The following is a 14500-nucleotide window of genomic DNA, read 5'->3' as shown; positions in this document are numbered from 1 at the left end:
CAACCAACATAAAAGTAATGTTGTGGGGTGCAGTATGTGGAAGCTACACGCAATACAGTATTTGAATGAAAACATGAAGCTAGTTACACTTAGCACCATACTTTTTTGCAAAAAAACTTTTTTGTTTCTAATTCACCAAAACTGCTTTAAATCATGCCTTCAGCAGCCCAAATAACAACCAACATAAAAGTAATGTTGTGGGGTGCAGTATGTGGAAGCTACAAGCAATACAGTATTTGGATGAAAACATGAAGCTATCTACTTTTCAAATGATGAAGCTATCTACACCTAGCACCATACTTTTTTGCAAAAAAACTTTTTTGTTTCTAATTCACCAAAACTGCTTTAAATCATGCCTTCAGCAGCCCAAATAACAACCAACATAAAAGTAATGTTGTTGGGTGCAGTATGTGGAAGCTACAAGCAATACAGTATTTGGATGAAAACATGAAGCTATCTACTTTTCAAATGATGAAGCTATCTACACCTAGCACCATACTTTTTTGCAAAAAAACTTTTTTTGTTTCTAATTCACCAAAACTGCTTTAAATCATGCCTTCAGCAGCCCATTCAACAACCAACATGAAAGTAATGTTGTGGGATGCAGTATGTGGAAGCTACACGCAATACAGTATTTGGATGAAAACATGAAGCTATCTACACCTAGCACCATACTTTTTTGCAAAAAAACTTTTTTTGTTTCTAATTCACCAAAACAGCTTTAAATCATGCCTTCAGCAGCCCAAATAGCAACCAACATAAAAGTAATGTTGTGGGATGCAGTATGTGGAAGCTACAAGCAATACAGTATTTGGATGAAAACATGAAGCTAGTTACACTTAGCACCATACTTTTTTGCAAAAAAACTTTTTTTGTTTCTAATTCACCAAAACTGCTTTAAATCATGCCTTCAGCAGCCCATTCAACAACCAACATGAAAGTAATGTTGTGGGATGCAGTATGTGGAAGCTACAAGCAATACAGTATTTGGATGAAACATAAAGCTATCTACACTAAGCACCATAGTTTTTTGCAAAAAAACTTTTTTTGTTTCTAATTCACCAAAACTGCTTTAAATCATGCCTTCAGCAGCCCAAATAACAACCAACATTAAAGTAATGTTGTGGGATGCAGTATGTGGAAGCTACACGTAATACAGTATTTGGATGAAAACATGAAGCTATATACACCTAGCACCATACGTTTTTGCAAAAAAACTTTTTTGTTTCTAATTCACCAAAACTGCTTTAAATCATGCCTTCAGCAGCCCAAATAACAACCAACATTAAAGTAATGTTGTGGGATGCAGTATGTGGAAGCTACACGTAATACAGTATTTGGATGAAAACATGAAGCTATATACACCTAGCACCATACGTTTTTGCAAAAAAACTTTTTTGTTTCTAATTCACCAAAACTGCTTTAAATCATGCCTTCAGCAGCCCAAATAACAACCAACATAAAAGTAATGTTGTGGGGTGCAGTATGTGGAAGCTACAAGCAATACAGTATTTGGAAGAAAACATGAAGCTATCTACACTTAGCACCATACTTTTTTGCAAATAAACTTTTTTTGTTTCTAATTCACCAAAACTGCTTTAAATCATGCCTTCAGCAGCCCAAATAACAACCAACATTAAAGTAATGTTGTGGGATGCAGTATGTGGAAGCTACACGTAATACAGTATTTGGAAGAAAACATGAAGCTATCTACACTTAGCACCATACTTTTTTGCAAAAAAACTTTTTTTGTTTCTAATTCACCAAAACTGCTTTAAATCATGCCTTCAGCAGCCCATTCAACAACCAACATGAAAGTAATGTTGTGGGATGCATAATGTGGAACCTACAAGCAATACAGTATTTGGATGAAAACATGAAGCTATCTACACTAAGCACCATAGTTTTTTGCAAAAAAACTTTTTTTGTTTCTAATTCACCAAAACTGCTTTAAATCATGCCTTCAGCAGCCCATTCAACAACCAACATAAAAGTAATGTTGTGGGATGCAGTATGTGGAAGCTACAAGCAATACAGTATTTGGATGAAACATAAAGCTATCTACACTTAGCACCATACATTTTTGCAAAAAAACTTTTTTTGTTTCTAATTCACCAAAACTGCTTTAAATCATGCATTCAGCAGCCCAAATAACAACCAACATTAAAGTAATGTTGTGGGATGCAGTATGTGGAAGCTACAAGCAATACAGTATTTGGATGAAAACATGAAGCTATCTACTTTTCAAATGATGAAGCTGTCTACACCTAGCACCATACTTTTTTGCAAAAAAACTTTTTTTGTTTCTAATTCACCAAAACTGCTTTAAATCATGCCTTCAGCAGCCCATTCAACAAACAACATGAAAGTAATGTTGTGGGATGCAGTATGTGGAAGCTACAAGCAATACAGTATTTGGATGAAACATGAAGCTATCTACACTTAGCACCATACTTTTTTGCAAAAAAACTTATTTTGTTTCTAATTCACCAAAACTGCTTTAAATCATGCCTTCAGCAGCCCAAATAACAACCAACATAAAAGTAATGTTGTGGGGTGCAGTATGTGGAAGCTACACGCAATACAGTATTTGAATGAAAACATGAAGCTAGTTACACTTAGCACCATACTTTTTTGCAAAAAAACTTTTTTTGTTTCTAATTCACCAAAACTGCTTTAAATCATGCCTTCAGCAGCCCAAATAACAACCAACATAAAAGTAATGTTGTGGGGTGCAGTATGTGGAAGCTACACGCAATACAGTATTTGAATGAAAACATGAAGCTAGTTACACTTAGCACCATACTTTTTTGCAAAAAAACTTTTTTTGTTTCTAATTCACCAAAACTGCTTTAAATCATGCCTTCAGCAGCCCAAATCACAACCAACATAAAAGTAATGTTGTGGGGTGCAGTATGTGGAAGCTACAAGCAATACAGTATTTGGATGAAAACATGAAGCTAGTTACACTTAGCACCATACTTTTTTGCAAAAAACTTTTTTTTGTTTCTAATTCACCAAAACTGCTTTAAATCATGCCTTTAGCAGCCCAAATAAAAATCAACATTAAAGTAATGTTGTGGGGTGCAGTATGTGGAAGCTACAAGCAATACAGTATTTGGATGAAAACATGAAGCTATCTACTTTTCAATTGATGAAGCTATCTACACCTAGCACCATACTTTTTTGCAAAAAAACTTTTTTGTTTCTAATTCACCAAAACTGCTTTAAATCATGCCTTCAGCAGCCCAAATAACAACCAACATAAAAGTAATGTTGTGGGGTGCAGTATGTGGAAGCTACACGCAATACAGTATTTGAATGAAAACATGAAGCTAGTTACACTTAGCACCATACTTTTTTGCAAAAAAACTTTTTTTGTTTCTAATTCACCAAAACTGCTTTAAATCATGCCTTCAGCAGCCCAAATCACAACCAACATAAAAGTAATGTTGTGGGGTGCAGTATGTGGAAGCTACAAGCAATACAGTATTTGGATGAAAACATGAATCTATCTACTTTTCAAATGATGAAGCTAGTTACACTTAGTACCATACTTTTTGCAAAAAAACTTTTTTTGTTTCTAATTCACCAAAACTGCTTTAAATCATGCCTTCAGCAGCCCAAATAACAACCAACATAAAAGTAATGTTGTGGGGTGCAGTATGTGGAAGCTACAAGCAATACAGTATTTGGATGAAAACATGAAGCTAGTTACACTTAGCACCATACTTTTTTGCAAAAAAACTTTTTTTGTTTCTAATTCACCAAAACTGCTTTAAATCATGCCTTCAGCAGCCCAAATAACAACCAACATAAAAGTAATGTTGTGGGGTGCAGTATGTGGAAGCTTCAAGCAATATAGTATTTGAATGAAAACATGAAGCTAGTTACACTTAGCACCATACTTTTTTGCAAAAAAACTTTTTTTGTTTCTAATTCACCAAAACTGCTTTAAATCATGCCTTCAGCAGCCCAAATAACAACCAACATAAAAGTAATGTTGTGGGGTGCAGTATGTGGAAGCTACAAGCAATACAGTATTTGGATGAAAACATGAAGCTATCTACACTTAGCACCATACTTTTTTCCAAAAAAAACTTTTTTTGTTTCTAAATCACCAAAACTGCTTTAAATCATGCCTTCAGCAGCCCATTCAACAACCAACATGAAAGTAATGTTGTGGGATGCATAATGTGGAAGCTACAAGCAATACAGTATTTGGATGAAACATGAAGCTATCTACACTTAGCACCATACTTTTTTGCAAAAAAACTTTTTTTGTTTCTAATTCACCAAAACTGCTTTAAATCATGCCTTCAGCAGCCCAAATCACAACCAACATAAAAGTAATGTTGTGGGGTGCAGTATGTGGAAGCTACAAGCAATACAGTATTTGGATGAAAACATGAATCTATCTACTTTTCAAATGATGAAGCTAGTTACACTTAGTACCATACTTTTTGCAAAAAAACTTTTTTTGTTTCTAATTCACCAAAACTGCTTTAAATCATGCCTTCAGCAGCCCAAATAACAACCAACATAAAAGTAATGTTGTGGGGTGCAGTATGTGGAAGCTACAAGCAATACAGTATTTGGATGAAAACATGAAGCTAGTTACACTTAGCACCATACTTTTTTGCAAAAAAACTTTTTTTGTTTCTAATTCACCAAAACTGCTTTAAATCATGCCTTCAGCAGCCCAAATAACAACCAACATAAAAGTAATGTTGTGGGGTGCAGTATGTGGAAGCTTCAAGCAATATAGTATTTGAATGAAAACATGAAGCTAGTTACACTTAGCACCATACTTTTTTGCAAAAAAACTTTTTTTGTTTCTAATTCACCAAAACTGCTTTAAATCATGCCTTCAGCAGCCCAAATAACAACCAACATAAAAGTAATGTTGTGGGGTGCAGTATGTGGAAGCTACAAGCAATACAGTATTTGGATGAAAACATGAAGCTATCTACACTTAGCACCATACTTTTTTCCAAAAAAAACTTTTTTTGTTTCTAAATCACCAAAACTGCTTTAAATCATGCCTTCAGCAGCCCATTCAACAACCAACATGAAAGTAATGTTGTGGGATGCATAATGTGGAAGCTACAAGCAATACAGTATTTGGATGAAACATGAAGCTATCTACACTTAGCACCATACTTTTTTGCAAAAAAACTTTTTTTGTTTCTAATTCACCAAAACTGCTTTAAATCATGCCTTCAGCAGCCCAAATAACAACCAACATAAAAGTAATGTTGTGGGGTGCAGTATGTGGAAGCTACACGCAATACAGTATTTGAATGAAAACATGAAGCTAGTTACACTTAGCACCATACTTTTTTGCAAAAAAACTTTTTTTGTTTCTAATTCACCAAAACTGCTTTAAATCATGCCTTCAGCAGCCCAAATCACAACCAACATAAAAGTAATTGTGGGGTGCAGTATGTGGAAGCTACAAGCAATACAGTATTTGGATGAAAACATGAATCTATCTACTTTTCAAATGATGAAGCTAGTTACACTTAGTACCATACTTTTTGCAAAAAAACTTTTTTTGTTTCTAATTCACCAAAACTGCTTTAAATCATGCCTTCAGCAGCCTAAATAACAACCAACATAAAAGTAATGTTGTGGGGTGCAGTATGTGGAAGCTACAAGCAATACAGTATTTGGATGAAAACATGAAGCTATCTACTTTTCAATTGATGAAGCTATCTACACCTAGCACCATACTTTTTTGCAAAAAAACTTTTTTTGTTTCTAATTCACCAAAACTGCTTTAAATCATGCCTTCAGCAGCCCAAATAACAACCAACATAAAAGTAATGTTGTGGGGTGCAGTATGTGGAAGCTACACGCAATACAGTATTTGAATGAAAACATGAGGCTAGTTACACTTAGCACCATACTTTTTTGCAAAAAAACTTTTTTTGTTTCTAATTCACCAAAACTGCTTTAAATCATGCCTTCAGCAGCCCAAATCACAACCAACATAAAAGTAATGTTGTGGGGTGCAGTATGTGGAAGCTACAAGCAATACAGTATTTGGATGAAAACATGAATCTATCTACTTTTCAAATGATGAAGCTAGTTACACTTAGTACCATACTTTTTGCAAAAAAAACTTTTTTTGTTTCTAATTCACCAAAACTGCTTTAAATCATGCCTTCAGCAGCCCAAATAACAACCAACATAAAAGTAATGTTGTGGGGTGCAGTATGTGGAAGCTACAAGCAATACAGTATTTGGATGAAAACATGAAGCTAGTTACACTTAGCACCATACTTTTTTGCAAAAAAACTTTTTTTGTTTCTAATTCACCAAAACTGCTTTAAATCATGCCTTCAGCAGCCCAAATAACAACCAACATTAATGTTGTGGGATGCAGTATGTGGAAGCTACACGTAATACAGTATTTGGATGAAAACATGAAGCTATATACACCTAGCACCATACGTTTTTGCAAAAAAACTTTTTTGTTTCTAATTCACCAAAACTGCTTTAAATCATGCCTTCAGCAGCCCAAATAACAACCAACATAAAAGTAATGTTGTGGGGTGCAGTATGTGGAAGCTACAAGCAATACAGTATTTGGAAGAAAACATGAAGCTATCTACACTTAGCACCATACTTTTTTGCAAATAAACTTTTTTTGTTTCTAATTCACCAAAACAGCTTTAAATCATGCCTTCAGCAGCCCAAATAACAACCAACATAAAAGTAATGTTGTGGGATGCAGTATGTGGAAGCTACAAGCAATACAATATTTGGATGAAACATAAAGCTATCTACACTTAGCACCATACTTTTTTGCAAAAAAAACTTTTTTGTTTCTAATTCACCAAAACTGCTTTAAATCATGCCTTCAGCAGCCCAAATAAAAACCAACATTAAAGTAATGTTGTGGGATGCAGTATGTGGAAGCTACAAGCAATACAGTATTTGGAAGAAAACATGAAGCTATCTACACTTAGCACCATACTTTTTTGCAAAAAAACTTTTTTTGTTTCTAATTCACCAAAACTGCTTTAAATCATGCCTTCAGCAGCCCATTCAACGACCAACATGAAAGTAATGTTGTGGGATGCATAATGTGGAACCTACAAGCAATACAGTATTTGGATGAAAACATGAAGCTATCTACACTAAGCACCATAGTTTTTTGCACAAAAACTTTTTTTGTTTCTAATTCACCAAAACTGCTTTAAATCATGCATTCAGCAGCCCAAATAACAACCAACATTAAAGTAATGTTGTGGGATGCAGTATGTGGAAGCTACAAGCAATACAGTATTTGGATGAAAACATGAAGCTATCTACTTTTCAAATGATGAAGCTGTCTACACCTAGCACCATACTTTTTTGCAAAAAAACTTTTTTTGTTTCTAATTCACCAAAACTGCTTTAAATCATGCCTTCAGCAGCCCATTCAACAAACAACATGAAAGTAATGTTGTGGGATGCAGTATGTGGAAGCTACAAGCAATACAGTATTTGGATGAAACATGAAGCTATCTACACTTAGCACCATACTTTTTTGCAAAAAAACTTTTTTTGTTTCTAAATCTCCAAAACTGCTTTAAATCATGCCTTCAGCAGCCCAAATAACAACCAACATAAAAGTAATGTTGTGGGGTGCAGTATGTGGAAGCTACAAGCAATACAGTATTTGGATGAAAACATGAAGCTAGTTACACTTAGCACCATACTTTTTTGCAAAAAAACTTTTTTTGTTTCTAATTCACCAAAACTGCTTTAAATCATGCCTTCAGCAGCCCAAATAACAACCAACATAAAAGTAATGTTGTGGGGTGCAGTATGTGGAAGCTACAAGCAATACAGTATTTGAATGAAAACATGAAGCTAGTTACACTTAGCACCATACTTTTTTGCAAAAAAACTTTTTTTGTTTCTAATTCACCAAAACTGCTTTAAATCATGCCTTCAGCAGCCCAAATAACAACCAACATAAAAGTAATGTTGTGGGGTGCAGTATGTGGAAGCTACAAGCAATACAGTATTTGGATGAAAACATGAATCTATCTACTTTTCAAATGATGAAGCTAGTTACACTTAGTACCATACTTTTTGCAAAAAAACTTTTTTTGTTTCTAATTCACCAAAACTGCTTTAAATCATGCCTTCAGCAGCCCAAATAACAACCAACATAAAAGTAATGTTGTGGGGTGCAGTATGTGGAAGCTACAAGCAATACAGTATTTGAATGAAAACATGAAGCTAGTTACACTTAGCACCATACTTTTTTGCAAAAAAACTTTTTTTGTTTCTAATTCACCAAAACTGCTTTAAATCATGCCTTCAGCAGCCCAAATCACAACCAACATAAAAGTAATGTTGTGGGGTGCAGTATGTGGAAGCTACAAGCAATACAGTATTTGGATGAAAACATGAATCTATCTACTTTTCAAATGATGAAGCTAGTTACACTTAGTACCATACTTTTTGCAAAAAAACTTTTTTTGTTTCTAATTCACCAAAACTGCTTTAAATCATGCCTTCAGCAGCCCAAATAACAACCAACATAAAAGTAATGTTGTGGGGTGCAGTATGTGGAAGCTACAAGCAATACAGTATTTGGATGAAAACATGAAGCTAGTTACACTTAGCACCATACTTTTTTGCAAAAAAACTTTTTTTGTTTCTAATTCACCAAAACTGCTTTAAATCATGCCTTCAGCAGCCCAAATAACAACCAACATAAAAGTAATGTTGTGGGGTGCAGTATGTGGAAGCTTCAAGCAATATAGTATTTGAATGAAAACATGAAGCTAGTTACACTTAGCACCATACTTTTTTGCAAAAAAACTTTTTTTGTTTCTAATTCACCAAAACTGCTTTAAATCATGCCTTCAGCAGCCCAAATAACAACCAACATAAAAGTAATGTTGTGGGGTGCAGTATGTGGAAGCTACAAGCAATACAGTATTTGGATGAAAACATGAAGCTATCTACACTTAGCACCATACTTTTTTCCAAAAAAAACTTTTTTTGTTTCTAAATCACCAAAACTGCTTTAAATCATGCCTTCAGCAGCCCATTCAACAACCAACATGAAAGTAATGTTGTGGGATGCATAATGTGGAAGCTACAAGCAATACAGTATTTGGATGAAACATGAAGCTATCTACACTTAGCACCATACTTTTTTGCAAAAAAACTTTTTTTGTTTCTAATTCACCAAAACTGCTTTAAATCATGCCTTCAGCAGCCCAAATCACAACCAACATAAAAGTAATGTTGTGGGGTGCAGTATGTGGAAGCTACAAGCAATACAGTATTTGGATGAAAACATGAATCTATCTACTTTTCAAATGATGAAGCTAGTTACACTTAGTACCATACTTTTTGCAAAAAAACTTTTTTTGTTTCTAATTCACCAAAACTGCTTTAAATCATGCCTTCAGCAGCCCAAATAACAACCAACATAAAAGTAATGTTGTGGGGTGCAGTATGTGGAAGCTACAAGCAATACAGTATTTGGATGAAAACATGAAGCTAGTTACACTTAGCACCATACTTTTTTGCAAAAAAACTTTTTTTGTTTCTAATTCACCAAAACTGCTTTAAATCATGCCTTCAGCAGCCCAAATAACAACCAACATAAAAGTAATGTTGTGGGGTGCAGTATGTGGAAGCTTCAAGCAATATAGTATTTGAATGAAAACATGAAGCTAGTTACACTTAGCACCATACTTTTTTGCAAAAAAACTTTTTTTGTTTCTAATTCACCAAAACTGCTTTAAATCATGCCTTCAGCAGCCCAAATAACAACCAACATAAAAGTAATGTTGTGGGGTGCAGTATGTGGAAGCTACAAGCAATACAGTATTTGGATGAAAACATGAAGCTATCTACACTTAGCACCATACTTTTTTCCAAAAAAAACTTTTTTTGTTTCTAAATCACCAAAACTGCTTTAAATCATGCCTTCAGCAGCCCATTCAACAACCAACATGAAAGTAATGTTGTGGGATGCATAATGTGGAAGCTACAAGCAATACAGTATTTGGATGAAACATGAAGCTATCTACACTTAGCACCATACTTTTTTGCAAAAAAACTTTTTTTGTTTCTAATTCACCAAAACTGCTTTAAATCATGCCTTCAGCAGCCCAAATAACAACCAACATAAAAGTAATGTTGTGGGGTGCAGTATGTGGAAGCTACACGCAATACAGTATTTGAATGAAAACATGAAGCTAGTTACACTTAGCACCATACTTTTTTGCAAAAAAACTTTTTTTGTTTCTAATTCACCAAAACTGCTTTAAATCATGCCTTCAGCAGCCCAAATCACAACCAACATAAAAGTAATTGTGGGGTGCAGTATGTGGAAGCTACAAGCAATACAGTATTTGGATGAAAACATGAATCTATCTACTTTTCAAATGATGAAGCTAGTTACACTTAGTACCATACTTTTTGCAAAAAAACTTTTTTTGTTTCTAATTCACCAAAACTGCTTTAAATCATGCCTTCAGCAGCCTAAATAACAACCAACATAAAAGTAATGTTGTGGGGTGCAGTATGTGGAAGCTACAAGCAATACAGTATTTGGATGAAAACATGAAGCTATCTACTTTTCAATTGATGAAGCTATCTACACCTAGCACCATACTTTTTTGCAAAAAAACTTTTTTTGTTTCTAATTCACCAAAACTGCTTTAAATCATGCCTTCAGCAGCCCAAATAACAACCAACATAAAAGTAATGTTGTGGGGTGCAGTATGTGGAAGCTACACGCAATACAGTATTTGAATGAAAACATGAGGCTAGTTACACTTAGCACCATACTTTTTTGCAAAAAAACTTTTTTTGTTTCTAATTCACCAAAACTGCTTTAAATCATGCCTTCAGCAGCCCAAATCACAACCAACATAAAAGTAATGTTGTGGGGTGCAGTATGTGGAAGCTACAAGCAATACAGTATTTGGATGAAAACATGAATCTATCTACTTTTCAAATGATGAAGCTAGTTACACTTAGTACCATACTTTTTGCAAAAAAAACTTTTTTTGTTTCTAATTCACCAAAACTGCTTTAAATCATGCCTTCAGCAGCCCAAATAACAACCAACATAAAAGTAATGTTGTGGGGTGCAGTATGTGGAAGCTACAAGCAATACAGTATTTGGATGAAAACATGAAGCTAGTTACACTTAGCACCATACTTTTTTGCAAAAAAACTTTTTTTGTTTCTAATTCACCAAAACTGCTTTAAATCATGCCTTCAGCAGCCCAAATAACAACCAACATTAATGTTGTGGGATGCAGTATGTGGAAGCTACACGTAATACAGTATTTGGATGAAAACATGAAGCTATATACACCTAGCACCATACGTTTTTGCAAAAAAACTTTTTTGTTTCTAATTCACCAAAACTGCTTTAAATCATGCCTTCAGCAGCCCAAATAACAACCAACATAAAAGTAATGTTGTGGGGTGCAGTATGTGGAAGCTACAAGCAATACAGTATTTGGAAGAAAACATGAAGCTATCTACACTTAGCACCATACTTTTTTGCAAATAAACTTTTTTTGTTTCTAATTCACCAAAACAGCTTTAAATCATGCCTTCAGCAGCCCAAATAACAACCAACATAAAAGTAATGTTGTGGGATGCAGTATGTGGAAGCTACAAGCAATACAATATTTGGATGAAACATAAAGCTATCTACACTTAGCACCATACTTTTTTGCAAAAAAAACTTTTTTGTTTCTAATTCACCAAAACTGCTTTAAATCATGCCTTCAGCAGCCCAAATAAAAACCAACATTAAAGTAATGTTGTGGGATGCAGTATGTGGAAGCTACAAGCAATACAGTATTTGGAAGAAAACATGAAGCTATCTACACTTAGCACCATACTTTTTTGCAAAAAAACTTTTTTTGTTTCTAATTCACCAAAACTGCTTTAAATCATGCCTTCAGCAGCCCATTCAACGACCAACATGAAAGTAATGTTGTGGGATGCATAATGTGGAACCTACAAGCAATACAGTATTTGGATGAAAACATGAAGCTATCTACACTAAGCACCATAGTTTTTTGCACAAAAACTTTTTTTGTTTCTAATTCACCAAAACTGCTTTAAATCATGCATTCAGCAGCCCAAATAACAACCAACATTAAAGTAATGTTGTGGGATGCAGTATGTGGAAGCTACAAGCAATACAGTATTTGGATGAAAACATGAAGCTATCTACTTTTCAAATGATGAAGCTGTCTACACCTAGCACCATACTTTTTTGCAAAAAAACTTTTTTTGTTTCTAATTCACCAAAACTGCTTTAAATCATGCCTTCAGCAGCCCATTCAACAAACAACATGAAAGTAATGTTGTGGGATGCAGTATGTGGAAGCTACAAGCAATACAGTATTTGGATGAAACATGAAGCTATCTACACTTAGCACCATACTTTTTTGCAAAAAAACTTTTTTTGTTTCTAAATCTCCAAAACTGCTTTAAATCATGCCTTCAGCAGCCCAAATAACAACCAACATAAAAGTAATGTTGTGGGGTGCAGTATGTGGAAGCTACAAGCAATACAGTATTTGGATGAAAACATGAAGCTAGTTACACTTAGCACCATACTTTTTTGCAAAAAAACTTTTTTTGTTTCTAATTCACCAAAACTGCTTTAAATCATGCCTTCAGCAGCCCAAATAACAACCAACATAAAAGTAATGTTGTGGGGTGCAGTATGTGGAAGCTACAAGCAATACAGTATTTGAATGAAAACATGAAGCTAGTTACACTTAGCACCATACTTTTTTGCAAAAAAACTTTTTTTGTTTCTAATTCACCAAAACTGCTTTAAATCATGCCTTCAGCAGCCCAAATAACAACCAACATAAAAGTAATGTTGTGGGGTGCAGTATGTGGAAGCTACAAGCAATACAGTATTTGGATGAAAACATGAATCTATCTACTTTTCAAATGATGAAGCTAGTTACACTTAGTACCATACTTTTTGCAAAAAAACTTTTTTTGTTTCTAATTCACCAAAACTGCTTTAAATCATGCCTTCAGCAGCCCAAATAACAACCAACATAAAAGTAATGTTGTGGGGTGCAGTATGTGGAAGCTACAAGCAATACAGTATTTGGATGAAAACATGAAGCTAGTTACACTTAGCACCATACTTTTTTGCAAAAAACTTTTTTTTGTTTCTAATTCACCAAAACTGCTTTAAATCATGCCTTCAGCAGCCCAAATCACAACCAACATAAAAGTAATGTTGTGGGGTGCAGTATGTGGAAGCTACAAGCAATACAGTATTTGGATGAAAACATGAAGCTAGTTACACTTAGCACCATACTTTTTTGCAAAAAACTTTTTTTTGTTTCTAATTCACCAAAACTGCTTTAAATCATGCCTTTAGCAGCCCAAATAAAAATCAACATTAAAGTAATGTTGTGGGGTGCAGTATGTGGAAGCTACAAGCAATACAGTATTTGGATGAAAACATGAAGCTATCTACTTTTCAATTGATGAAGCACCATACTTTTTTGCAAAAAAACTTTTTTTGTTTCTAATTCACCAAAACTGCTTTAAATCATGCCTTCAGCAGCCCAAATAACAACCAACATAAAAGTAATGTTGTGGGGTGCAGTATGTGGAAGCTACACGCAATACAGTATTTGAATGAAAACATGAAGCTAGTTACACTTAGCACCATACTTTTTTGCAAAAAAAACTTTTTTTGTTTCTAATTCACCAAAACTGCTTTAAATCATGCCTTCAGCAGCCCAAATCACAACCAACATAAAAGTAATGTTGTGGGGTGCAGTATGTGGAAGCTACAAGCAATACAGTATTTGGATGAAAACATGAAGCTAGTTACACTTAGCACCATACTTTTTTGCAAAAAACTTTTTTTTGTTTCTAATTCACCAAAACTGCTTTAAATCATGCCTTTAGCAGCCCAAATAAAAATCAACATTAAAGTAATGTTGTGGGGTGCAGTATGTGGAAGCTACAAGCAATACAGTATTTGGATGAAAACATGAAGCTATCTACTTTTCAATTGATGAAGCTATCTACACTTAGCACCATACTTTTTTGCAAAAAAACTTTTTTTGTTTCTAATTCACCAAAACTGCTTTAAATCATGCCTTCAGCAGCCCAAATCACAACCAACATAAAAGTAATGTTGTGGGGTGCAGTATGTGGAAGCTACAAGCAATACAGTATTTGGATGAAAACATGAATCTATCTACTTTTCAAATGATGAAGCTAGTTACACTTAGTACCATACTTTTTGCAAAAAAACTTTTTTTGTTTCTAATTCACCAAAACTGCTTTAAATCATGCCTTCAGCAGCCCAAATAACAACCAACATAAAAGTAATGTTGTGGGGTGCAGTATGTGGAAGCTACAAGCAATACAGTATTTGGATGAAAACATGAAGCTAGTTACACTTAGCACCATACTTTTTTGCAAAAAAACTTTTTTTGTTTCTAATTCACCAAAA

This window comes from Spea bombifrons, chromosome 9 (assembly GCF_027358695.1).
Source record: "Spea bombifrons isolate aSpeBom1 chromosome 9, aSpeBom1.2.pri, whole genome shotgun sequence".
NCBI classification, from domain to species: domain Eukaryota; kingdom Metazoa; phylum Chordata; class Amphibia; order Anura; family Pelobatidae; genus Spea; species Spea bombifrons.
Note: the sequence above shows the minus strand (reverse complement) of the source record.